The sequence below is a fragment of the Heterocephalus glaber genome, unplaced genomic scaffold (assembly GCF_053883595.1).
Source record: "Heterocephalus glaber isolate CG9 unplaced genomic scaffold, H.glaber_assembly_v1.0 deba00001698, whole genome shotgun sequence".
Classification (NCBI taxonomy): Eukaryota; Metazoa; Chordata; class Mammalia; order Rodentia; family Bathyergidae; genus Heterocephalus; species Heterocephalus glaber.
The window spans coordinates 987,315-1,014,135 of NW_028258419.1; the positions used below are offsets into that span (position 1 = coordinate 987,315).

Below are 26,821 nucleotides of genomic sequence, written 5' to 3' on the forward strand. Positions count from 1 at the left end.
CTGATAGTGGCTTCCCATGGTATGCAGAAACTTAATTTTATGTAGTCACTTTTATTGATTCTTTTTATTATTTCTTGTGTTATTGGAGTCCTAGTAGGGAAGTCTCTACCTGTACCTATGGCTTCAAATGCTTCCCTTTTTTTTTCTTCTAGCAGTTTCAGAGTTTCAGGCTTATACCTAGGTCTTTGACCCATTTTCAGTGGATTTTTTTTTTTCAGAGTAAGAGCTAGAGACTTAGTTTCAATCTTCTACAAGTGAATATTTGGGCTTTTCAATACTAGATGGTTAAAGGTTTTTTTTTTTTATCTCCAGGATATATTTTTGTTTCTATATTCTGGTTCATATATCAGAATCAGAATCAGACAACTGTAGCTGTATGGATGTGTATCTGTTTCCTCTATTCTGTTCATTCCTACTTGTCAGGACCACATTGTTTTTGTTACTATACCTTTGTAGTATACTTTTTAAAAAACTTTTTATATAGTTTATGTTTTGTTATTTATACTAATACATTCTCATATCACAAAGGCAATTTAGTGGAAGAATCTTCCTTTTGATATTTGAGTCATGTGAACACAAACAGAACTATACATTTTTTAAAAAAAATGTGTGTGGATAACAACAACAAAAAGATAAGTTAAAACAAAAACAAAATGATTGTCCTTTTTCACAGGTGGACATTGAAGTGGACCTAATTCAGTTTTCTTTTTAAAAGCCTCCAGAGACAAAAAGTGCCTTAAAATCTAAGATGAATAAAAAATATTGGTTACTAAACTACTGGTCTCCAGCACCGTTTTCTGTTTCTGTTGCTTTGATGCAGGTTCTTCCTTGTCTGTTTCTTCTCTTGCTCTTTTCACTCATTTAGCTGCACCATTTTCATCATGTCCTTCATCACTATCAAAGTCTGTTTTCTTGCTCTGAAACTGTACTTTTCCTTTAGCTGATCCAGGCGGGGGAACTTTATTTCCTTTTCCTTTCCCTTTAAATCTGTGACCTTTTGATTTCCATTTGTTTAGGGATTCTTGTTGATTTATGATTTTTTTTCAAAGCTTCTTTCTCCACCTCTCCTTCCAGTATTTCTTTATTCCTTAATTGTAGGGTACCATTGTTTGCATCTTTGGCTTTATCCAGTGCTTCCTTGGCTTTTTCTTTAAATAGAATTACTTCCTCTTTTGCTCCTCTGACAAAGTCTATCCATTTTACTTCACCATGATTTGAGGAAAGGATGTGCAAATCTTCTCCACAGGTCTGATCATCTAAGTCACTCGGGAACTTCAGCAAGCATCTAATCTTTTCTTCTAGAGATTTCATTTCAGCATCTTCTGCTAACTTCTGTTTTTCTTCTTGCTCTTGTTTAGCTCCTAATTTAGCTTCCACTTTATTTTGCTTTCTTTCTTCATTTTTCTTTGCAAAATAACCTTCCTTAAAAAGTATTAGCAAGTCTGTGTCTTTATACTTCTGGCCCAGAGTTTCTACAAACTTTTTGGCAGATTCAATGTTATCAAACACAGCAAATATTGATCCCTTAAATGCTTTGTGTAATGTTCTTCTCATCTGGATATTTAATACTTGACTTTTATCTTCTAACCATTCTTTGATATCATCAAGGGTTGCATCCATTGGGAACCCTTTAATATAAACAGATCTGTTTTTTACATCATTTTTATACTCATCAGTCACTTCAGGGAAGGGTTTGTTTGGATATCTTCTGATTTTAGTTTTATCTTCACTGATTTCCACGAGTTCTGCTTAGATTTGCTCAATGCTTCAACTATTACATTAAAGTCTGTTAGGCGATTGAGCCTGTTGAATTTTATCATTATTTCCAAGGGTACCCAGCGTTCCTCCAATTTGATCTGTTCCTTTAAAAATTTGTTCCTTGGCAAATTGAAGTTTCCAAAATAATACTCAATTTGATGATGGATTTTGGCCTCCAGAGCAGCTAGTTTTTCATTATCACCATTTTCAGCTATTGTGGCTAATCTTTAAGGCTGTGGTCCCACATGCTCGCCACAGGTTCACTAACAACAACAAAGACCTCCCCACTTCTCAGCTCCCCTGGCCTAACTAACACGCTCCCATAGTGTACTTTGAAATTGGGTATTATGATGCCTTCAGCCTTGCTCTTTTTCCTTAGGATTACTTTGGCAATCTTGGGCCTTTTGTGCATCCATATAAAGTTTAGGATTTTTTTTTATAGTTCTGTGAAGAATGTGGTCAGTATCTTGATGAAGATTGTATTGAATCTGTAGACCACTTTTGGCAATATGACCCCTTTGACAATATTAAGTCTGCCAATCCATGAACATGGGAAGTCTTTCCATCTTCTGATGTCTTCTTCAATTTCTTTCTTCAGTATTCTGAAGATTTTATTATAGAGGAATTTTAGATTGATGCCTTTGTATTTTATTTAAAATTATTGTAAATAGATTTGTTTTCCTGATTTCTTTTTCATCTTGTCCATTATTGGTGTATAGTAAAATTGCTGACTTTTTAAATGTTGATTTTATATCCTACTACATTGCTGAATTCATTTATTAATTCTACAGAGTCTTTAGGATATTGTGAGTAAGGATCATATCATGTGGAAATAAAAATAATTTAATTTCTTTTCTATTTGTATCCCACAATTCCAGCAAAGAAACAAAATGTGCAAATCCTGGCAGTGGAATCTGAAGTTATAGAGGTTATACAAATGGAGCTACAGAAGAAATAACTGCCTGAGAGGATACTGACCCTTTCACTGTTCCAGAGAATCTCAGTGAGCATCCAGAGGAACTTAAAGGAGGGAAACTCACAGGCATGAAGGAGGAAAGTGGTTGTGGTGAAGAGGATGAATATGTTCCAGAAGAAATGACAGCAAAAATTTCACATTTAAAGAACCTCTGTAGATATTTCACAACATTGACATCACAAAATGTAGAAACCTCTCCTTCAGAAGTGTTAGGAGCTGCTTTCTACTAGGAAGAGTATGAGGATTGCTAAAATGTAAAAAAGATGGTCATGCATGTATGAAGGGACCTAGGCAATACTGCCTATACTATTCCAATTGAGTATTTTTTTTTGTAAACAAAGTAATCAAATATGTTAGTATTCTAGCTAGTTTAAATTAGTGTTTGAAATAAATATTGGTTGTTGCTACTTTTAATTTTATTACTCATTTATAACTTATATTAAGAGAGTTTTAAACATTTGACAAAAATTTGATGTCATAGGACCATCATAATTTTTCTCCTTGATTTTTAAGATTATTCTGCATGGTTTCAGCTTGTAAGATCTTTTTAATGGTTTCAAACTATCATGCAAAGTGAAGACTGCCAGCATAAAAAATGTGTCCATGTAATTAAAATTTCCAGGCATCACCAAGTTGAATGGAAAGCTATGATCAATATCTGTTACATTTCCTATGCAGAGCTCTAGTGAAGGACTTCACCAACTGGAGAACACATTGAGAAAATCCTGAAAAAGAGTTTTGAAATTATTCAGTGGTTGATGAATGTTAGATACTTGTCACTATAGTAACTCTGTAGAAAGATACATACTATATCAAAAGTATTATTCTGGTAATATTCTGATACCAAAATTACTATTTAGGATAAGGCAATTAAAAATGGACTTGCTGAGGGGCTAGGGAGGGAACTGGAATGTAGGAAAATACTCAGCTTTAAACTTCACTAAAATGTGAGAATAGAAATGCCACTCTGGATTCTAATATTCCTTGTAGGGCAAAGCTACATGGATAGTGTCTTGCTCAGATGCTGTAAGCCCAGGCAGAGCTGGGAGGAGGGAATGGCAGCCACACTTGATGTCCTGAGCTAATTGGCCAACTATTCCATCCTCTATTCAACCAGTGGTTCCAACCAACACTTACTACCATATAAGGTGCCTATACTTGTGGTCACAGTAATTGCTCAAGTATCTCTTTTGTCTTGGGAGAGTGTCTTGACCACATGGATCATGCCAGCTGCAATTATAGAAATACTCCAGGGTTGTTTAGATGCCACATTGGAACATCCAACAAATTCTTTGATAATTTTTACTCTTGACCAAATCCTGGGGAAAATGTTCCAATTTATTTTGTGGAAAGAGTGCATCTGAATATATTCAACTAGCTGATTGTGGTAGCCCTGGTTTATTGCTCTAGACAGCCCTGGCCTCACCTGTCTGTCCCTTTCCTCAGTCCCTGCCCATTTCTCCCTTTTCCTAGCCATGGTAGCCCCAAAGACAGCTTACACTGTCCCTGTGCCTGGGGGAGTTTAGTTGCTACAGCTTTGTTTTCTCCTGCCAGTGGCTGCTTCAGCTTTCCCATGGATATGGGCTGGGCTGCAGCGTGGTCTCCACAAATTGGTGGAGAAATAGAGTAGCAAAGTTGGTCCATATTCTGGCCCAACCAGAGACATGGGGACTCTTGCAACCATCCTTGAGGGACCAGAAAATGTGGTGAATGTGGGGAACAGAAAACACTGGCAATGAAGGAACTTTCACCAAAGAAAGGCAAGAAACAGAAAGGAGTCAGTGGCCATTTGCTGGCTCCTCTTTCCTCTCACTAGCTGTATCAGGGCACAGTGATTCTATGTTGTCACTCTGGAAACGGCCAGCAGGACTAAGCTACAGTGATGTGGAGTCCACTTGGTAACGTACTACATGAGCTACGTCTTCCCCCCTCTTTGTCCAGATCCATTTTCTCTCTCTCATATTTACTCCCCCAAGATTTCCTCAGTAAAGTAAGAACACTAAGATTTGCCTTGTGCTCTCTTTTCTAGGAACACAGGCAACCATCCTAGTGTTTCTGAAAGGGATCAACAACTGGTCTTAAACTACACTGGTAGCCCATAAGGCAGTAGCTTATGTTTTCACAAGTTATATTTCACAAGTTCCTTAGTCTGTTTAAAACAAAAAGCCAGCTGAACCAGAACTGAACAAATGACAAAACAACAACAACAACAACACACACACACGCAATACAGCATGTATTTAATAGATGTTACTTGGTGTATTATATAGTTCTACCAATCCCTTTCAAGAGTTTAAGATGGCACCATCTGCAAGGCAAGGTTGATTAGAAAAACTATCAGCACATGTAAATTATTGCAAAAATATCTATTACAAAAATAATATCACTACAAGTCTTCCAAAAGTTCCAGGCAGTGAATGCCCTGTCAAAATTTTTCATTCTGGTTCTTATTTTTTTCCCCATTCCTAGATGCATCATGTAAAGGTACAAGTTCCCAATGAGAAATGTAATTGTGTTGTATACCTAAAATGTACCAATAAAAGAATTTAACAAAAATTTTTTTTCATTCTGTTATAAAGTCATTAATAAAGTTAATAAGAATTATTTGTACAGGATTAGAATAGGGGAAGCTCGATCATTTTAGAAATGACATTTTAGAAAATTATTGCTTTTATTCCAGTGTGTATCTATTTTTCTTGAGTCTTAAGACCCCAGCAGGAGCTCTAAATTAACATTGAGGGAATTTCTTAAAGTAATTTTCACTGGAAACAAATCTTTTGCAGGACAGGAAAAGCAGTCAACCTGCCATCCTGTTGCACAAGCCAGCAAGGTGCCCAGGTTTAACCAGGTTGTTGTGCCCTGGATGGCAGGTTCTGTTTCCTGCTCCTGCCTGCTGGTCCCAAAACCATTAATCCTATTAATTTTGTATCAAAAGAGTGGGGGCAATCCTACAAATGAGTAAACACAGAGATCAAAGTGTAATCATACGAGCCCAGCAAATTGGATTTAGGTCTTCATTGAACAATCCTGTTTCAATTCAGCAATTTTATTATCAGTGTTACCGGAACAAATCACTTTATTAAACAAAAGGAGATTTTGTGGAGAAATTTCTTCTTGTGGGTAACATTCTAAGGCTCTCTAACATCAAAACAGCACTTACCCTCCTTGAGGGATTTCCTTAGGCAATTCAGCTAATTGCTGTGACAGGCCCATTCAAGCCTTCCATTTGCTAGGTGGCTGAATGTTTCATTCTAAGGGAAAGAAGCCCCTTTGATGCTCTTAGTGGAATTAATATTTTCAGTAAAGAGTTTGCTGACAAGTGGGTCTCTCTCTTTCACTTTTACACACACACATACACACACACACACACACACACACACATACAAAGGGCAGTGGAGTTCGAGGAAGCAGAACATTACAGAATAAGATAGTATTTATTTGTGTGGGTTGAAACAAGTTATTTGTTAGAATTTTTTTTTTGTGCAAGGGCCCTTAACCTATTAGAACAACTCGTCCGATCCATGGGCTGGAAAATGGACAGGATTCTAATGATGTCCCAGAATGAGGTTGCTTTCTAAGCTCCCTTCCTGGAAGGTAGGGCCTGGGCAATGAGAGCAGATAGAGGCGTGGAGGTGGAGTCTGACTACTCAATGTGGGGAGGCACCATGTGGAGGGAACCCAAAGCAGACAGGCAGACAGGCAGGCAGACAGACAGACAGATAGACAGACAGACAGATTCCCAGGGGGAAGGCAGGCACAGGAGCCAGGCAGGCTCAAAACATGGCTGTGCCATGGACACTGTGTTTAATTTTAGTTGACTTAAATTTAGATAGGTACACATGGCTCATGGCCATCAGTGTGAATGGCACAGATCTTAAGTGTGAGAACAAAGGGGTGTGAGCAGAGGTAAAAACTTCCCTCAAAGACAGGATCTTCAGGAAGGCTGGGCAGGAGGCAGTGAAATGATCAGGAAACAGGTGGAAAGAGATCAGGAAAAATGCAATGAGTCCCACAGTGAATCCCACATGTGGTGCCTGAAAAATATACTTTTCTGAATATTAAATATCATACTAAGGAGATGACCTGCCATTAGATTTTGGGACTTAACAAAATGAATATCCTTTAAAATGCTGCTTCAACGACAAAGTAAATGCTGGTCGACCAAGGCCATGGATCCTGGACATATGATGTGAACTTTATATAAAGTCAAAAAGTTATTTTATTTGTAAATCAGTAAATTTGATAAATTATGACTCAAACTTTACTTTGTTTCTCTCAATTATAAAATAGGGTGGTAATACTACCTTACAGAATTATCTCAAAATTAAATGCAATGAGGTAAGAGGAGAGTCTATAAAAATATTATGTATGTTTATGTTATTATTCCCAGTCTTCTACAGCACTAACAAGTACAGTTTTTCTTAAACTTACTGTGTAGGCTCTGTATAATCTCTATACACAGATTACTGTTTACTGGGCATAGCCATACAAGTGTGTACATATGGTCATCCACGGGAAATTTCCCCCCAGAAGTTTCAGATAGATATTAGGGAGAAAAAGCAATTGGATTTTAGTTATTTCCACTAGAGTGTGAATGCTTGATAGACTTCCATCACTTTTGCCAGTGATGTTTACTTGTTAATGCAAATGAACTGAGCCAGGCAGTAGGGAAAAGATGCAGTACTTTTCTTAAATCCCATCTTGAGTTCCTTTGTTTTTATTTCTTTTTATTTGTAAAGCTGGTCCTGAGAGGGAAGATGACATCAGTAGATTCTTTTAAGTTTTTCCAGAACTGGAAGGTAACTGGGTAGAAGAGCGATCTGTCCTGAGAGCCCCTAGAGGGGTTCTGAATGCATTATTAAGAGTGAGGCAGAGACTGGAATGGGAGAAAGGTAGGGTCATAGCTGCTATTCCCAGAGGTGCAGTGGAGAGGTGTCCACCATCTCCGTCCTGCACCACCACCCTAAGAGCCTGTGTCTAAAGCGGCACCTCCCGGAGAGCTGGTAAGGCTGGAGCCTCTAAGTTCTGGATCTGAGGTCTTTGAGAGATTTTTTTTTCTTAGAAAGCATTCAATTGCTTTTTTTTTATTCTTTTCATTCTTCTTAAAGGAATCAAAAAAACATAAAAGATAGGTTGGTAGATGGTGGCAAAATGATTTGAAACATTTTTTAAGTGTAACTGCTATATACATTATATTTTTCATTATTCTCTTTTTAAAAAATTAATTTTATTGGTACATTTTAGACACATATAATGATTGCATTCATCATTGGGAATTTGTACCTGTACATGATATATCTTGCTTCTTCTTTTTTTCCCATTTTCCTCCCTTTACTTCGACCACTCTTCCCCTCCTTATTTACAAAAGCTTTGTTTCCATTTTTCTTTCTATTCTCTTTTCTCTTTTCCCTTCCATCCTTTCCTCCTCCCCCTCCCTAGACCCTCTTTTCATTTGAACATATCCTTCCTACTTCACAATACCTGTTATACATTTTGATCCTTATTTACTCTTCCAGTTTTTCATACCAGAGAAACCATATGGTATTTAATCATGTGTGTCTGATTTATCTCACTTAAGAGTATGGTCTGAAACTCATCCCTTATGGCAAAGTAGTACTCCATTGTATAAAAAACCCCACATCTTTATCCATTCCTCCATTGATGAGCATTTGGGTTGCTGCCAAGATTTAACTATTACAAACTGTCCCGCTATAAACATGGGTGTGCATATATAGCCATGATATGATGCTTTTAATTCTTTCCAGGAGATACCAAGAAGGGGAATAGCTGGGTCAAATGGAACCTCTAGTTTTAGTTTTTTGAGGTATTTATACTGATTCCCAGAGTGGTTGCACAAGTCTACACTCCCACCAACAGTGGAAAAGGGTTCCTTTTTCCCCACAGCCCCTCCAACATTGGTTGTCAGTCAATGTCTTGATGATAGCCATTCTTTCTGGAGTGAGATGGAATCTCAGCATTGTTTTAATTTGCATCTCTCTAATAATCAGTGATGTTGAATATTTTTAAATATATTTATTTACCATTTCACTTTCTTCATCTGAGAAGTATCTATTCATTTCAGATGCCCATTTTTGGACTGGGTCTTTAAACTGGGGGGACTGATTTTTTTTTGAGTTCTTTATATATTCTAGATAGTAGTCCTTTGTTGAGGAACAGCTAGCAAATTTTTTTCCCACTCTGTGGGTTGTCTTTTCACTGTGCTAGTGAAAAGCTTTTTAATAAGATGAGATCTAAGTTGTTGATTCTCTGTGATATTTCCTATGTGATTGGGGTTTTGTTTATAAAGTCTGCCTATACTATCTCTTCAAGAGTTTTACCTATTCTATACTTCCAGCAGATTTAGTGTTTCTGTTTTAACATTTGGGTCTTTGATCCATTTCAATTTCAGTTTACTGTATAGCGAGAGATATGGGTTTAGTTTTAATCTTTGGCATGTGGAAAGACAGTTTTTCCAGCACAATTTATTAAAGAGGTTATCTTTTTTCCAGTGAAGGTGTTTGGTCCCTTTGTCAAAGATAAGTGTGTTTGGAATTGTTTTTGCATCTTCTAATCTATTCCAATGATCTTCAGATCTGTTTTTGTTTTGTTTTTACTAGTACCATGCTGTTTTTCAATTCAGGGATTGTGATGGCCCTGCCTTGCTTTTGTCCAGAATTGCTTTTGTTATTCTAGGTCTCTTCTGGTTTCAAATGAATTTTATGATTTTCTCTAATTCTGTGAGATAAGCTATTGGTATTTTGATTGGGATTTTATTAAATCTGTATAACAATTTAGGAAGCATGGCCACTTTCACTACATTGGTTCTGTCTTCCCAAGAACAAAGGATAGCTTCCCATTTTCTGATATCCTCTTTGATTTTCTTTTTCAGAATACTTAGTTTTCCAGGTACAGTCTTTTACTTCCTTTGTTAGATTAATTCCTAAGTATTTAATTTTTTGAATGCTATTGTGGTGTGGTATCCCTAATATCTCTATCAGAGAGTTTATTTGTGTACAAGAATGCTATTGATTTTAGTGTTGACTTTGTGTCCAGCTATGCTACTGAATTTGATTATTAAATCTAGAAGTCTTTTGGTGGAGATTTTGTGGTCTTCCATGTAGAGTGTCATGTTATCTGCAAATAATGATAATTTAACTTCTTCCTTTCCCATCCTTACTCCTTTTATTTCTTTCTCTTGTCTAATTGCTCTGGAGAATGGTTCCAGAACTATATTGAATAGGAGTGGTGATAGTGGATATCCTTGTCTTGTTCCTGATTTTAGAATGAAAGCTTTCAGTTTTTGTCCACTTAGTATGATGTTGGTTATTGGTTTGTCATTGATGGCTTTTATCAGATGGAGATACAGACAATGTATTCCACTTTTCTGTAGCTTCTTTTTTTCATGACTTGGTGCAGTACTTTCTCAAATGCTTTTTCTGCATCTATTGAGATGATCATGTTGTTTTTGTTGTTGGCTCTGTAAATATGATGTATTACATTTATTGGTTTGCATATGTTGAGCCATACCTGCATCCCTGGGATGAACCTTCTCGGTCATGGTGTATAATCATCTCTCTCTCCTTTTTTTTTTTTTTTTTGGTACCAGGGATTGAATTTGGGACCTTGCGCTTGCGAGGCAGGTGGCAGAACCACTGAGCTAAATCCCCGGCCCCTAATTTTCTTAATGATTTGCTGCATTCTGTTTGCCAGTATCTTATTGAGAATTTTTGCATGTATGTTCATTAGGGAGATTGGCTTATAGTTCTCCTTTTTGGTTGGATCTTTCTTTGGTTTTGTTATCAGGGTAGTCCTTACTTCCAGGAATGAATTTTGGAGTATTACTTCCCTTTCAATTTCATTAAGGAGTTTGAGAAGTAGCAGCATTAGGTCCTCTGTAAATTTCTTGTTGAATTCAGCAGAGAATCCATCAGGACCTGGGTTTTTTTTTATTGATAGGCTTTTAATTGCATCTTCAATTTCATTGACTCTTATTGGGTTATTTAGAATTTTTATATCTTCTTGATTCAGCTTTGGTAATTCATATATATCTAGGAATCTGTTCATTTCTTCTGTGTTTTCCATCTTACTAGTATATAGGTTTTTGAAGTAGGTGTCAATGAACTTTTAGATTTCTGCACGATCTGTTGTGATTTCACCCTTTTCATTCCTAATTGCATGGATTTGAATCTTTTCTTTCCTTGTTGGAATAAGATTTGCTAAGGGTTTGTCAGTCTTATTTAGTCTGTCAAAGAACCAATGCTTTGATTAATTGATTCTTTATATTGTTTTCTTAGTCTTGGCTGCATTAATTTTTGCTCTATTCTTTATAATTTCCTCCCTCATTTAAGACTGATTTGCTCTTCTTTTTCTAGAAGCTTGAAGTTCCACATTAGGTTATTTATTTGAGCTCATTCTGTTTTTCTGATGTGGAAATTTACTGCTATATATTTCCCTCATAAGGCTGCTTTCATTGGATTCCATAAGTTCTGGTATGTTCTATTGGCATTATTGTTTAATTGTAGAAACTGTCTCATTTCTTCTTTAATTTCATCTGTGATCCATTGGTTGTTCAATAGGTGTTTTTAAATTCTCTTTTTTTAAAATTTTATTTATTGATACATTTTAGGTATACTATATAATGGCATTCATCAATGGAAATTTGCACCTTTACATAATTCCTCTTGGTTCCTATTTTTTCCCTCTTCCCCTGCCCTCCCCTCAACCCCTCCATTCCTCCCTATTTACAAAGACTTTGTTTCCATTTTTCCACTTTCTCATATTAATTCCATTTCCTTCTTTCTTTTCCCCTCCCCCTCCTACTTCCCCCTCCCCTTTGCCCTTTTTCTTCCTATTTCACACTATCTATTATACCTTTTAGTCCTTATTTACACTTTCAGTTTCTCACACTAGAGAAACTATTCGGTATTTACACATGGATGTTCTATTTATTTCACTTAAGAGTATCACCTCAATGTGAATCCATTTGGCTACAAATGTCTCTAATTTCTCATTTTTTATGGCTGAGTAGTACTCCATTTTATTAAAAAAACCCCCATATTTTCTTTATCCAGTCTCCAGTTGATGGGTATTTGGGCTGTTTCCAAGTTTTAGCTATTATAAACTGTGCTGCTATGAACATGGGTTCACATATATTACTGTGGTATGATTCTTTTAATTCTTTGGGGAAGATACCCAGCAGGAGAATAGCTAGGTCAAATGGGACTTCCAGTCCTAGTTCTTTGAGGTGTCTCCATACTGATTTCCACAGTGGTTCTACCAGTCTACACTTCCACCAGCAGTGGAGCAGGGTTCCTTTTTCCCCACAGCCCCGCCAGCATTTGTTGTTGATTCATTTCATGATAGCAGCCACTCTTTCTGGAGTGAGGTGGACTCTCAGTGTTGTTTTCATTTGTATCTCTCGAATGACCAGTGATGTTGAACATTTTTTCATGTGTTAATTTGCCATTTCTACTTCTTTGTGTGAGAAATATCTGTTCATTTCAGATGCCTGTTTTTGGATTGGGTCTTTCAATTGGGGAGGTCTGATTTTTTAAAGTTTTTTATAGATTCGAGATAGTAGACCTTTGTCTGAGGGACCACTCGTGAAAATTTTTTCCCACATTGTGGGTTGTCTCTTCACACTGCTGGTGGTTTCTCTTGCTGTGCAGAAGCTTTTTAGTAAAAAGAGATCCCACTTGTTAATTGTTTGTGTTAGTTCACAGGCAATTGAGGTTTTGTTCACAGTCTTTTCCTACTCTAATGTCTTCAAGTGTTCTACCTAACCTCTTTTCCAGCTGGTTCAGCGTTTCTGCTTTTATACTTAGATCTTTAATCCATTTTGATTTTAGTTTAGTGCATGACGAGAGATACAGGTCTAGTTTTAGTCTTTGGCAAGTTCAAACCCACTTTCTCCAGCACCATTTATTAAAGAGACTATCGTTCCTCCAGTGAGGGTGTTTGGCTCCTTTGTCAAAGATGAGATGGCTGAGTGTGTCTGGAGTTGTTTCTGCATCTTCTAATCTGTTCCACTGGTCCTCAAGTCCATTTCTTCAGCAGTACCATGCTGTTTTTATCACACTAGCTTTGTAGTATAGTTTCAAGTTGGGGGTTGTAATACCCCCTGCCGTGTCTCTGTTACCTAGAATTGCTTTTGCCACTCTGGGTCTCTTCCTGTTACAGATGAATTTTTGGATTGTTTCCTCAGGGTCTGTGAAGTATGCTGCTGTGATTTCAATTGGAATTGCATTGAATCTATATAGCAATTGTGGAAGTATGGCCATTTTCACTATGTTGATCTTTCCTACCCAGAAGCAAGGAATGTCATTCCATTTTCTGATATCATCTTTGATCTCTCTTTTCAGAGTGCTATAGTTTTCCGAGAAGAGGTGTTTTATTTCTTTTGTTAGGTTGATTCCTAGGTATTTCAGTTTTTTAGATGCTATTGTGAAAGGAATTGTTTGCTCTATTTCTCTCTCAGTGAGTCTGTTGTTCATGTAGAGGAAAGCTATTGATTTTTGTGTGTTGACCTTGTAGCTATCCAGCACCATTTATTAAAGAGGCTACCTTTCTTCCAGTGAGGGTGTTTGGCTACTTTGATGAAGATGATGTGGCTGAGTGTGTCTGCTGTTGTTTCTGCACCTTCTAATCTGTTCCACTGGTCCTCAGGTCTGTTTCTTCAGCAGTACCATGATGTTTTTGTCACACTAGCTTTGTATTATAGTTTCAAGTTGGTGGTTGTGATACCCTCTTCATGTCTCTGTTACCTAGAATTGCTGTTGCTATTCTGGGTCTCTTCTTGTTCCAAATGAATTTTTGGATTGTTTTCTCAAGGTCCATGAAGTATGCTGCTGGGATTTCAATTGGAATTGCATTGAATCTATATAGCAATTGTGGAAGTATGGCCATTTTCACTATGTTGATCTTTCCTACCCAGGAGCAAGGGATGTCTTTCCATTTCTTGTTATCATCTTTGATCTCTCTTTTCAGAGTGCTATAATTTTCAGAGAAGAGGTCTTTGATTTCTTTTATTAGGTTGATTTCCAGGTATTTCAGTTTTTTGGATCCTATTGTGAAAGGAATTGTTTGCCCTATTTCTGTCTCAGTGAGTCTGTTGTTTGTGTAGAGGAAAGCTATTGATTTTTGTGCATTGACCTTGTATCCAGCTACTTTACTGAATTTAGTTATAAAGTTTAGAAGACTTTTGGTGGCATTCTTGGGGTCTTCTCTATAGAGTATCATGTGATTTGCAAATAACAACAATTTGACTTCTTCATTTCCTATTTTTATTCCTTTTATTTCTTTCTCTTGTCTAATTGCCTTGGCTAATGTTTCCAAAACTATATTGAACAGGAGTGGTGATAGTGCACATTCTTTTCTTGTTCCTGATTTTAGTGTGAAGGATTTCAGGTTTTGACCATTTAGTATGATATTGGCTGTTGGGTTTTCATAGATGGCTTTTATCAGATTGAGGTAGAGACCATCTATTCCAATTTTTTGTAGGGTTTTTATCAAAAATGCATACTGGATTTGGTCAAATGCTTTTTCTGCATCAATTGAGATGATCATATGGTTTTTGTCCTTGGCTCTATTGATATAGTGTATTACATTGATTGATTTGCATATGTTGAACCATCCTTGAATCCCTGGGAGAAATCCCACCTGGTCAGGGTGTATGATTTTCTTGATGATCTTCTGCATTCTATTTGCCAATATCTTATTAAGGATTTTTGCATCTATGTTCATTAGTGAGATTGTTCTATAGTTCTCTTTTTCAGTTGGGTCTTTCTCTGCTTTGGGGATCAAGGTGATGCTTGCTTCTAGGAATGAATTCGGGAATATTGCTTCCCTTTCAATTTCATTGAAGAGTTTCAACAGCAGTGGCAGTATTTCCTCTCTAAATATCTTGTAGAATTCAGCAGTGAAACCATCAGGACCTGGGCTTTTCTTAGTTGGTAAGTTTTTAATTATGTTTTCAATTTCATTGATATTTGGTTGTTTAGAATTTTTAGGTCTTCCTCCTTCAACTCTGGTAATTCATACGTGCCTAGGAATCTGTCCATTTCTTCTGTGTTTTCCACCTTAATGGCATGTAGGTTCTGGAAGTAGGTATTGATGATCCTTTGGATTTCTGCTGGCTCCATTGTAATTTCATCCTTTTCATTCCTAATTGCATGGATTTGGGCCTTTTCCTTCCTTTTCCTTGTTAGTTTGAGTAAGGATTTGTCAAGTTTGTTTATTCTTTCAAAGAACCAACTCTTGGCTTCATTGATTTTTTTTGTATCATTCTCTTAGTCTCCATTGCATTGATTTCTGCTCTAATCTTAATAATTTCCTCCTTGTATGAGCTCTGGGGTTGTCCTGGTCTTCTTTTTCTAGAAGCTTTAGGTTCAGCATCAGGTTAACTGGGCTTGCTCTGTTTTCCTAATATGAGTATTCACTGCTATGAATTTTCCTCATAAGACTGCTTTCATTGTGTCCCATAGATTCCAATATGTTGTATTGTCATTGTCATTTAATCATAGGAACTGTCTGATTGCTTCTTTAATTTCCTCTGTGACCCATTGGTTATTGAGAAATGTGTTGTTCAATTTCCATGTGTTTATGAAATATTTGCAGTTTCTTTTACTTTTGATCTCCAATTTCATCACACTATGGTCTGATAATATACAGGGGATTGCTTTAATTTCTTTGCACTTACCTAAATATGTTCTATGAGTGAGTACATGGTCTATTTTGGAGAGCAATTCGTGTGTAGCTGAAAAGAATGTATATTCAGATTTTGTCAGGTGGAACTCTCTGTAAACATTTGTTAAGTCCATTTGTTCAAGAGTTTGATTGAGTTCTAGTATTTTGTTGCTAATTTTTTGTCTAGTTGATCTATCTGTTGGTGACAGTGGGGTATTGAGGTCCCCCACTACTATTGTATTAGTGCTTATATGATTTTTCATGTCCATTACTATTTGTTTTATGTAGTTGGTGTTTGGTGTGTAGTGTTTGGTGTGTAGATATTTATGATTGTCATCCCTTTCTCTTGGATTACTCCCTTTACAAGGATGTAGTGTCATTCTTTGTTTGTCTTAATGAGTGTTAGGTTGAAATCCACCTGATCTGCAAAGAGGAGAACTACTCCTGCTTTTTTTCAGGTTCCTGTTACATGGAGCATTGTTTTCCACCCTTTAACTTTTAGTCTATGAGTTTCTTTTTGAATTAAGTATGTATCTCATTCACAGCCTATTGTTGGATATTGCTTCTTGACCCATTGTGCCCATCTATTTCTTATGATTGGTGAGTTGAGACCATTAACATTGATGGTTATAACTGATACGTATTGATTTATCATTGTCATGACTTTTTCTTTTTGTTGGATTCTCTGCCTTTGCTTTTAATTTCTTGTTGTCCTGGTGGATTCATTCTGCTGGTCTTCCTGGAATTGTGGTCCTCATTGTCTTTTCCTAGGATTTTGTCTAAAGTTTTTTGGCATACTGGTTCAGTATTCATGAAGTTCCTAAGGTACTCTTTGTCACGAAAGTATCTTATTTCTCCATGAATTTTGAAAGATAATTTTCCAGGATACATCAGTCTGGGTTGGAGGCTGTTTTCCTTTAGGGCTTGTAGTACTTCACTCCAAGCTCTTCTTGCCTTGAAGGTTTGTTTTGAGAAGTCTGCTGTGATTCTGATGGGCTTTCCTTTTTATGTGATTTATCTCTTTTCTCTAACTGTTTGTAGAACTTTGTTCTTATGTTGGGTTTCTGGAATCTTAACAATTATTTGCCTATGTGTACATTTTTTTTGGTCAAGGCTAGTTGGAATCCTATGTGTCTCACTTATCTGTATGTCAAGTTCTTTTCTCCTGCTTGGGATGTTTTCTGCTAGCACTTCTGTGAACAGTTTTTTTTATGTCATCTGCTCTCTCTCCTGTTTCTTCATTGACTCCAATCAGTCTTATGTTATTCTTCTTTGAGTCATCTAGCAGCTGCTGCATTGATTTCTCATGCTCCCTTACAATTTTAAAGCAAGTTTTCTTTTCTTGATCACTATTTGCAATCTTATCTTCTATATCTGAAATTCTGTCCTCACATTGGCTCCTTCTGCTGTGTAGACTTTCAGTGGAATTTTTAATCTCCTGGAAATCTGTTTGTATCTGTTTTATGGATTCCATTTGTTTCCTATGTTGGGATTACATCATGTTCCTTAGCTCCTCTATTTTTTTTATCTGTGTCTTCTCTAGATTTATTAATCATGTCATGCACTATGTGCACAATCTCTACTGATATGTGAGAAATTATTTCTTTCCCTTTTTCCAGATCCTTTTTGTTGCTACTTCAGGGTGTCCAGGTGGTTGAGTATCTGAGTTTTCCATCTCATTTCCTTTTGGCGTTGCTGTAGGTGATGTAGAAGTCTGGTTCTGAGGCTTGTTTACTTGTCTTCTCATTCCACCAGGTTTGGCGGGTGCTGCTGGTGCCCGCGTGGCTCCCCTCCTCTGTTCTGAGAGAGTGGATAGGTTGGCCCGGAAGCCCCCTACTCTGCATTGGGAGCTGTGACACATTGACCTGGAAGCCTCCTCTGCACTGGGAGCTGTAGCACATCGACCTCAAAGCCTCCTCTGTGCTGGGAGTGCATATAGGCTGGCCAGGAAGCCTCTAACTCTGCACTGGTAGCTGTAGCACATTGACCAGGAAGCCTCCTCTGCACTGGGAGCTGTGGCATGTCCTAAATTTTCATTATGCATGCAAAGTTTTTCTAGTTTCTTTTGGCATTGACTTCCAAATTCATTGCACTCAGGTCTGATAATATGCATAGGATAATTTGAATTCCTTTGCATTTACTTAAGCATTTTCTATGAGCTAGTATGTGGCTTATTTTGGAGAACATCTTGTGTGCAGCTGAGGAGAATATGTATTCTGATGTGGGTAGAATACTGTATAGATATTTACTAAGTCCAGTCCTTCAAGTTTGGTTCAGTTCTGATATTTCTTTGTTGATTTTTTACATCTAGTTGATCAGTCTATTTGTGACAGAGGGGTATTGAGGTCCCCCATTACAACTGTATTAGTATTTGTTTGATTTTTCTTGTCCATTAATATTTGTTTTATGTAGTTGGGTGTGCTGGTATTTGGTGCATATATATTTATTTATATGTATCTCTTGGATTATTCCCTTAAAATTGGTATAGTGACCTTCTTTGTCTCTCTTGATCAGTTTTGGCTTGAAATCCACTTTGTCTGCAAATACAGTAGCTACTCCTGCTTTTTTTCCAGGTTCCTGTCAAATGTAATATTGTTTTCTGTCTTTTGACTTTCAATCTATGAATTTCTTTTTGAGTTAAATTTGTTTCTTGTATGCAGAACATTGTTGGATCTTATTTCTTGATCTGTTCTGCCAGTTTGTTTCTTTTGATTGGTGAAACATTTACATTGATGGCCATAGCTGATAGGTATTGATTTATCCTTGTTATGTTATTTTCATGTTATTGGTTCCCTTTCTTTCCCCTCTGTTTAATTACTTGCCTTGCCTGGTGGATTAATTCTGTTAGAGTTCATGGAATTGTAGTCTTCATTATTTCTTACTAGATTGTCCTTCAGAACATTTTTCAGTGCTGGTTTGGTGGTCATGAATTTCTTTAGGTGTTCTTTGTCATGGAAGTATCTTATTTCTCCATCAATTTTGAAAGATAGTTTTGTGAAATACATCAATCTTGGTTGGAGGTTGTTTTCTTTTAGGGTTTGAAATGCTTTACTCCAAGCTCTTCTTGACTTCAGGGTTTGTACTGGGAAATCTGCTGTGATTCTGATGGGCTTTCCTTTATAGGTGATTTATTTCTTTTCTCTAACAGTTTTTAATATTCTGTTCTTGTGTTGAATTTCTGTAATCTTGATTTTTATATGCCTTGGGGAAGATTATTTTTTGATTATGTAATTGGAGTTTTATATGCCTCACTTATCTGTTTGTCAAATTCTTTTTCCATGCTTGGGAAATTTTCTGGTATCACTTTTTTGAAGACTTTTTTATGTTGTTTGTGTTATCTCCTGCCTTTTCATTGACTGATCAATCTTATGTTATTCTTCTTTGCATTATCTAGCAGCTGTTGGATTGGATTGATTTTTCGTGATCCCTTGCTATTTTTAAGAAATCTTTCTTTTCATAATTACTAACCACAATCTTGTCTTCTAGATCTGATATTTTGTCCTCAGATTGGCTCATTTTGCCATGCATACTTTCAATAGAATTTTTAATCTCCTGGATACCTGACTGAATCTGCTTCATGGATTCCATTTCTTTCATATGTTGGGAATTCATGGTTTCCACTGTTTTCTTAAGCTCTTCTTTTTTAAAAAATGTATGTCTAATGTAGATTCACTAATCATATTCTTAGTATGATTCATACTTTAGGTTCACTGTGCCTCTGCATTCAGGAAATGGGCAAGAAATTATAGTACTTTCAAATGCTCTACTGTTGGGAATTGTCACATAGTTTCCAGGTTTTCACAAAGGAAATGGAATTAAAATGAAGGTCATTGTTAAATTGAAACAAAATTTACTCCTTTTGTACATCATCAGCTACTAATTAATGAGACTCTCCTGAGTCCTGAACAATGCTGTAGATTAGGGGCTCCTGTGGGCAATCACACTTAGATTAGAACTCACAAAAAGCCCACTCTCCCTGAGGTGGCTGGGGAGTGGCCCAGGGTCTGCCAAGCCTGTTATTGATGATTTATTTAAAGATAGTTTTAGAGTATTTCCTTCTTTACAATGAAGAGTTTTCTGTGTGTATTTCAGTAGACATTTAAAATCCCATCCATAATCTTTTTGAAATCTTTCCCTCATTCAAATGACTTGGCTTATGAGCTAGCTGGCACCAGAGTCTCTGGTTTGGAAGGAAACACTGTGAGAAAAAACAATTAAACAGAGACAAGTGGGTCACTTGGGAGGAACACTGGCCTGGCTAGGAGGGAGTCATGGATTCGGGGACGCAGAGCCTGAGACCTGGGAGAGAGACTGGGTTTTCACATCCTTGCCTTTTGTCCTTTCTTTGGAGTCCTCCCAGGATTTACAAAGGCAGGGACTTGTCCTGGGAATCTGAAATTGAACCTCTTAATTTACTTTTATTTTTCTCATTTTTGTTTAACTGTTTTTATACATGTTTTTTGTGCTTGGGTCTAATTTTTTAAAAAACTTTTCCTTTGTTTTCTCTCCTTTGTCTTGGTATTCTAAAACAAAGTTCTGAAGTTATTGTTCTAGTTTGATTTTGAGGGCTGGTGATGTGGCTCAGCTCTTGAGCACTTGCTAGCATACGCAAGGCCTTGGACTCCATCCTCAACACCTAGAAGAAAAAAAATACAGTTTCTTATTGATAATCTTAAAAGGTAGCTGAGGAGGTTTACAGAGTTTTCTTCTCCCCTTAGTTGCAGCTTATCCCCAACGTGGCTTTAAATCTATCAATCCCATAAACTGAAACCAGGGATACCCAGTTAGCAGATGTGTCCTACTTCAGGTGTTCTGAGTTCAGAAAAAGCTCCCAAGTCAAAGCATTGTAGGTAGTGTTGTTACTATTTTCTTGACTTCTTCCTATCCATGCACCTTCCACTGCCACATTAAGGAGAGTCTGGAAGAAGAGGGAGGCCAGGGTGTCAAGAGCTGGGAACACAAAGGAAGCCTGGGGGTTGTTCGCCAACATTGGTGTGCATGGGAGGGGAGCTGAGGCTGGGGAGACCAGGGCTGAAGGCTCCCCATGGGAGGCTTCTGGAGACCTGAATGAGCCCAGTGACAAGATGAGTGGAGGACAGGAGAGTTAGTATTTAAAAAAAAATTAAATGGGCTCAGTAATAGTTTGAATGAAGGGACTGGAGTAAAAGGCGACATCTATGATTTTCCCTGTGTAGCAGGTAGCTTCCTGTACGGGGAAGAGTTACCAACCAGCGACTTGCTGAGCACCCATGGTGCATTTAATATTGTGTTCAAAGTGTCAGGGAGTGTAGAAGAAGGCAGGGATGATCTGCTTTCTGTCACAAGACAAGGTCGTGTAGCTGGGACAGTGAAACAATCTGTGCACGAGGAAGCATACAGTAATAATGAAAATAATCACAGCAGTCTCTGTGTACTGAGGAGAATATGGGATGAGTCCATTCTGGAGGACTTTCTATTCATTTGTCATATTCACCACATAGACCTATGACAGCAACATGATCTAAAATTAAAATCCAAGTCCAGGTGTGATAGTGCATGACTATAACCCCAACAGTTAGGAGGACGAGGCAGGGAAGGAGGATTGAGAGTTTTAGATCAGCTTGGGCTACATCGTGAGACCCTTCTCAAAAAACAAAACAAAATGCCCCAACAAACAAACAAAAATGAAAAGAATTAATAAAATAATCATAACTAAGTTTGCCTGAGAGGTGCACCTGAGATTGCCAGAGAATAATGCATAAATTACAAAAGAGGAAGGGAGACTTTGAGACAGGTTCCTTATCTAAGGGGCACAGTAAGTAAGTCTCCGTGAGGAACTGGGACACAGCCCTAGGCCTGCTTGGCTCCAAAGACAAACTTGTGATTATGTAATACAGTGCTAATTGTCTGGATCAAGAAGGAAAATCCCTATACTTATTCCTAACATACAGACATCTGACATATTTTTTTTGGTACTGGGGATCGAACTTGGGATCTCCTGCTTGTGAGGCAGGCGGCAGAACTACTGAGCTAAATCCCCAGCCCTCATCTGACATTTTTATAAAGGTGAACCCCAAGTCCCCAGATTCACATCCAGTGGCATTTTATTCATGGACAAGCATTGGACCTGCAGCTCTGGGTTGTCTGTTGACTCCCAAGGCATTGTGCTTCTCTGTGGGCACAGTAGTCGCTAGAAGACCCTTGTTTAGGTGCACCAGCTATGAGAACTACTGGGACTATCTGTTTGCTATGAAGCACAGGTTGTGGTGTTGAAAGTAAAGCACTGTCAAGGTAAATCAGAGAGAAGGCCTGGGGATTTAGCTCAGTGGCACCATCACACCTGCCTCACATGTGCAAGGTCATGAGTTCTATCCCTGGTACCAAAAAAACAAAGGTAAATCGGGGAAAAAATCCAGAACTGAACACTGTTGGAAAGTATCTTAAGGAGCCTGTGCTTCTGAGATTTTTCCTTGGAATGCTGTAAAGAAACACTTTTAAAGACATGTTTAAAAGGCCTCAGCACCCTCCACAAGCCACATGTGGAAATGCTCACAACCGGCTAGCAGAAGGCAGCAAGTGGATTCCCATGGCAAATCCATAGGTTCCATGGGCTTCTGAGCTTCCCTTTTGTGTATGACATGGAGTAAACTTTCTGAAGAGTTAATATAAATCCTTAAGTTCTCATTTACCATCTACATGATCGATTCTGGATAAATAGCCTGCATGCAAAAGACTCTGTTCCAGTCTAGTTCGGAGCTCTTCCAACAGGTCCATTCAATTTGAGGGTTTCCAGTCCATTCTTAAATTGTTTAATTCCAAAGGCAAATCTTTTAAAGTCATGCTCCCATCTCCTTCCCTCTACACAAGCAAACTGCACTACAAAAGCAGAGGCCTCCCTTGGCCCTGTTTACTTAGACTGCAAACCCTATTCAAGCCAGCAATGTCAGATTAAAGGAAGAAAGGGGAGAGAAATCAAAGCCTTAAACTGCACATAAAAGGCAATCGCTGGCAACCAATCTGTTCAACTTCCAACTATTTGCACTGTATGAATAAAGGTCAATCTGTTATTGGCACCCAAATGTTAATGTTCTTATGAGAGTTTAAGCTGCTTTAACAGCTGAATAAGTGAGACCCAGCTACAGGGCCACACCTAATCACGCAGGTCCAGCTGGGACTTTGGGGCAGAGGTGCTGAGTACGAGTGTGAAGGGTGGGCTGGGGGGAGCTGGGCACTTGTTTAGTGGGGAGCACTGCAGGGGGAAAGATGAAGTTCCTTGCATCTTTCCTACAGGAAACTCAAGGCGAAATGTCCAGATGTCCTTTCCTTCCCATCTGTTTTGCTGATCACTTGCTGATACGGCAGCCATGCCTGCCCTAGACCTTTACAGCTTTATGGCACTAACTATTACTCAGTATGTACCTGATTTTTCTCTTAAAAACAGTACCTGCAAATATTTATTAGCCCCTTCATCAGCGTTCTCTGGCTGGCAGTGATTACGGAAACCTCCCGATGTCCCATGGCTGGAGTTGCCTGTCTCCTATTCAGGCTACAGCCTCACTTGCAGGTGCGAGCTTTTGGGTCAGAGCCAGTAGATACATGATGACATGCAAACCGACAAACAAAACTCAACTTGGTAAGGTGAGTGATAGTCATAAAAGCATCCTTTTCTCTTCCAACACATTCTCAGAAAAGGGCTAGCATATGGACTTTCAAATGGCATGCACAGGCAGAAAATAAGTGCACACAACTCAAGTGGTGATTTATTGTGCCCTCTGAATTATTTTATTCTGATGGGGTCAACATATGACCCGAAGACAGGTTTGGTTTTGTTCTCTTGTATGTGAGACCCTAGGCTCTGTGCTCTGCTCTCTTCCTATGGAAATGTCTCATATCTCTATGGGCCTCGTTTTCTTTCTCTGTAAAATGATCATTCCTTTTAAACCCCCATTCAAGTCAGCTGTTCTTGTTTAGCTAGCTTCTTCACCTATAACAGTGGGATATGTTATTGTAAAGCCAAAGAAAATAGCTTATTTGAAGAGAATTGTTAAAAACTAAAATGACCACACATGTAGGCATAATTATGACCATTGGGGCTGTTGTGAAACATGTAGGGCAGCCTCAGGGCTGGTGCTGGGAGGGACCAAGCACTGTGTAAGCAGAAGCAAACTGCTCGTATCCTCCTTAGTCCCCCAAGCCTGTCTGAGATAGTTCTCTCTGCTTGGCACATCCTTCCCCCAATTCCAACAATCTACTATAAGCCACTCGGACACACCAAGTTGTTGGGACTATCCCTACATCTCAGTTCTGCCATTACCCTTTATTCTGCAGCTCCATACATTCTTTGATGGATTACCACTGTTTCTGCACATTTCTGTCTTCTCCATGAGGCAAGAAACTCTTTGAAGTCTGAAACAATGTCCTTATATCCCCTACCATGCCTGGGATATCCTAGAACAAGCAGTAGCTAGGCAATGTCTCTTTGCTGCACAGAATTCAAATGATGCTTGTTCCCCCTATTTTTCAAATCAACTGATTTATTTCCCAAATAATTAATAGACTCAAATGTAATAATTGTCATGGGTACAAATTAACTTGTGAGAAGTAATTCTCCTTCTCATTCTCTTCTCTGGGTCATTCATTTCTCCTCCTAGCAAGCAACTGCTACTATTACTAATTTCTTTCTTTATTTTATCCTCCTTCTAGGACATAGCTACCAAAACTGGGAAGACATTTGAAAGTAGTTTGAGTGTCAAAAAATTTAGAGTCTCACAAAAGATGAAGAATCATTCTTGAGAAACAATACTTTTCTAGGCCAGGTGACAGCTGCCTGGATTCAGAAATTTCAGATTCTCATGGAGTGGAAAGTTGTTATTGGCTAGCGGTGTCTTGTTGAGTAAGACTCTTAACCTTGTCTAGGCTACTGGGCTCATGTTGAACAAATCTCCCATCTCTACAGCTCTCTGATTCTTATTTATAAAAGAGCAATTTCACAAAATTAGAGAAGCAGCATTTGAGAAAATGAATTCGATATTAGCATTTTCAATCAGGAACGTAACCTTTGAGCTGGTGAAGTAGCTTTGCCAAATCAATCTATTTAGGAAATTAAAAATAAAATTAGGCACATTTATTGCAAATTAAAGTGAAATGGAATTGAACATTTCTAATGGGTGCCAGAAGAGAAATGTCCCATTGAGATCACTGTGCCAAAGAGGGGCTGGAGCCAGGCTGGAGTGTGGAGTGCTTCTGCTGGAGAAGGTTGTGCTCTTGCCTCCTCAGGTGGCCTCGGGTAGGGGTAAAGGCAGGGAGGGCTGTGTGAGCTGTAGACCTGCGTGTGTGTGTCTTTTATGTCTGGAGGTGTTGAGTCAGCCAACGTCCTGGCAGGTAACAGGCCCCAGACTCAAACTGGGTAATAGGAAGAGAGTTTAATAATGGCCTACATGGACAAAGAGCTGGACACAATTTTTGAAAATACAAAAGGGAATGGCCTAGTATCCTGAGTTCAGTAGGTGGGGAGGTGTAATCACTTATCCTCTGGCCTGTGGCGGCAAGAAGGAGGAGAGGAGACAGGACCTGGAGAAGACAGCTGTACAGAGAGGCCTCCCGATGAGAATTGTGGCCTGCAGCTGCCCCTACCCACCTGAGCAACTCCAGGTTGGCCTTTGGGGTCCCGGGGAGGCCTCTCTGCCAAGGCTGCACCAGTTCATCAGGCTGGTGAGCACAGAGTGTGCTTGGACACATAAGAATCATGTGATGATTTCCACCGCAGCAGGTCTCACAGTCTTTTGTTGTTGCCTCTCTTCTGTCTCACACATAGGTCTGTGTGCTTCCTGAGGGCATAAAGTCAAACTTGCTAGACTTGTTCCCCTCCTGTCTAGCCAAATGTTTGTGGAATGACAGGAAGGAAAGAAGCAGCCTGGGGACTTGGAGCACAGCTACAGGCAGTTCTCAGTGTATCTAGAGAAGCAGAAAAAGGCTAGATATCAGTTTCCTTGAAGCCATGATCACAAACTGGAAATATATCTTGCAAGCTGTCTATGAAAAATCTGGAAGCCTCCAGATCATCAGTCCATCAGCTACTGAATTTACATGTTGTCCAAAGTCCAGGCAATGAAACTGCAAACACCATTGCTTGAGGTCTTCTGTCTAGAGGCAACTGTGAGGAGATGATCAGCTCAGGATGGAAGAGTGTGCTCATGATTTCCGTCAGGGCACTGTTTACAAAAGAAAAAATTAAAAGTACTAACAGTCTCTCGATAGCAGATTTACTAATTAGATTACAGTACTTATATGCAATGAAATGTACACAGCCATAAAACTCAACAAGGTAGAAAGATAGTATTATAAAAGATTATATTGCGAAAAAGCAAGATACCTACTTATATAATCACTTTGATCATATTGTTGAAAAAAGTTATATTGCACCTCTCCGTCCGTTACTTTCCTCATTTGTGAGCTGCATTTACTTGTCAAGATTGTTCTAAGAAGTACATGCAATGTCCAAGACTTTTTTCACGTGGTAAGAACACAGTATGTGTTAGTGTCATCAATTTATTATTTTTATCGATCTATGTGCAAAGAAGGATATAGGAAAGGATATTTGCAAAATATTTCTGGTAATTATTGTTGCACACTTTCTTGTGTATATATTTTAAAAATTCACAACTATTTATTAATTTTGCAGTCATATAATGTTATTAGAAAAACAAGACTTTTATTTTAATTCAGCCTGTACAGTGTATTCCTCTTGGTATTTGAAAAAGTAACTGGATGCTGCTGAACTTTATTTTCCCTATTCATAAAACTTTTCCCTATTTATAAAAGAAAATATTCATTTCTTTTCTACCTATAAAGGTTTGCCGCAGAGCAAATGAGTTATTGAAATTCTGTTTTTGGAACACAGCAAAATACTAGACAAATATTAAATATTACTGTTGTTATTTTTAATAACGTAACTGAAACCATTTACTTTCAATTTTCTCTCCTCATTCGAATGTTTTGTGGAAAGACAGAAGCTTTATGAAACGCGGCCTCGCGAAGACCTTCAATCTCGGTTCTGCTTATGGCAGCCCTGATCTGTTCCCCCCTCCAGATGTAACCGAGAACTCTCAGCCACCAAGTCACTCGCAGGGCAGGCCACTTCCCTAGCTCACCTTCGCTCTGGCTTATTTTCCCTGCTCATGGAGATCCCTGGTGTCTGTTCAGAGCACGTGAGCCTGTCCTCGCGGCGTGGGGATTGTCCGTTTCCACTCGCGCTGCTGCCTGGCGGAGCTCATGGCAGCGGTGTGAGGGGCGAGGCTGGGAGCCGCGGGATTGGAGAGGAACCTGGGGCGGGTAATATTTACTGTGGCATCCGACACACCATCTGCTTTCTCCCCACTCACGGAGAGGCAGACGCCTCGGGGAGAATGTTCACGGCGAGCTAAC

The 26,821-nt window shown here is 38.5% G+C and overlaps 1 pseudogene; it reads right to left on the reverse strand.

Moving 5' to 3' along the window:
* Window positions 1-743: 743 nt before the first annotated feature.
* Window positions 744-17,319, reverse strand: LOC101702214 (lupus La protein homolog pseudogene; annotated as a pseudogene).
* Between the last annotated feature and the right edge of the window lie 9,502 nt (window positions 17,320-26,821).